Genomic DNA, 1,521 nt, shown 5'->3' with positions numbered 1-1,521 from the left:
AAACGGGTCAATTTGACCCGAGGACGACACAAGGGTTAAAAGATTATTGAGTGTTATTTACTTATTATCTGCTCCAGCTTTTCCAATGTTTAAGACACAGGATATGGTGATGATAACAGTCCAAAATGGCATGAAAATGAGACACAAAACTACAACAAAAAGACACACTGACTACAAAGAGATGCTTACTGACCACAGAGGCCCAAAACAACAAATGACCAAAAAGAGATGCAACACGTCAACGTCAAAACCCACAAAGACGCATAAAACGTATGGGGAAATTGCATTTTTTTTTAATTGAAAAACATAACATTTTTCTTAAAGAAAGGACGCTTAAATCCCCCCCCACACACACATCTACGTCTCCTTTAACCTGTGTGTTGTCTTCCCGTCAACTATGGAACATTATAATTGCTTTTCCTGACAGTTTTGTCACTTTTTAAATGTTGGGTGCTTTTTTGATGCTTTGTTGAAGTTATTTTGATATTTCTAATGAAAACAGGTCAAATCTGACCAGAGGACAACATGAGGGTTCAGTCTTAAGTAAAGCGAGCAAAAACACCAAACTCCAGTCTGTCTTTCGGAAGCATAACTTCAGAGCAGTTGTCTTTTGTTTTTGGGATTAACGGGCTGTAAGACTAACTGTTGAACTGTTGAAGTTTCAGAATAATGAGCCATCGGATTGGGGCAGTCGCCCAATCAGTGAGCTTTCCATCTGCTTCCAGTCTTCATGCTAAGCTAAAGCTAAGCAGACAGAGATTTGATATCCATCCCCTGATCTCACTCTCCAAAACCCCCCCAGCAATAGACGTATTTCCCCAAAACGTCAACCTATTCCTTCAAAGACACTCAGAGTAATTTCTAGACAACGTTTTAAAAGACTTTGAATTGTACCTAAACAATATGTTCCACAGGTGCTTCATAAGATTGAGATATTTGCTACGAAATTATTAGACGTTTCGATATTAATCAATATTTGGTTTAAAAAGTTCTTGTATCATTGGTTTTAATCACTTTAAAAACAGAGTAATAACTCTAAAGACGCCAGTAGAAGGATTTCATTGACTATTCTGTTGGTTGATCAGTTTCTTATTTTATTTGTATTTGAAAAAAGTCACGGTCTCTTCTCTTTATTACAGTCGTAATTACAGAACATTAGTTTTAGGAGACAGCGCTGATTTACTACATTTGTTTCTGAAGCTTTCAACATAACGTACAGGCATACGAGTTTCATTTCAGTCGTATGAGAGGCCGATGACTTTCATATCGGATTTTGAACAGAAAGTTTTATTTATCCGAGTAAAGACGGCTTATTCGAGTTTCTCAAAGTGTCAATTTGGTGTAAAAGCAAAACAAAGAATGATTAATATGCAGATAAATGTAACAAAACAAATGGTTTCTGATTTCACAACATTTATTTCTAATGATTTCATGAAAACCTGTACATTTTGAAATTATGTTTTAACGTTTTAACTGAGCACATGTTGCTGCTACTTGGTGTTGGTTAAGTATCTCGGGGAG

At 36.2% G+C, this 1,521-nt stretch overlaps 1 protein-coding gene across 1 annotated transcript in view; it reads right to left on the bottom strand.

The window, feature by feature from the left end:
- LOC116686758 (troponin I, fast skeletal muscle) overlaps positions 1 to 1,521 on the bottom strand; it is a 62,323-nt gene that overhangs the window by 10,874 nt on the left and 49,928 nt on the right. Inside the window, exon 8 of the mRNA XM_032511813.1 lies at positions 501 to 511. The gene's annotated coding sequence lies outside the window, so the exon portion shown is untranslated. The remainder of the gene's footprint in view (positions 1 to 500; positions 512 to 1,521) is intronic.

Source organism: Etheostoma spectabile, unplaced genomic scaffold (genome assembly GCF_008692095.1).
Source record: "Etheostoma spectabile isolate EspeVRDwgs_2016 unplaced genomic scaffold, UIUC_Espe_1.0 scaffold463, whole genome shotgun sequence".
NCBI classification, from domain to species: Eukaryota; Metazoa; Chordata; class Actinopteri; order Perciformes; family Percidae; genus Etheostoma; species Etheostoma spectabile.
Note: the sequence above shows the minus strand (reverse complement) of the source record. Positions and strands in the feature narration are given on the sequence as shown.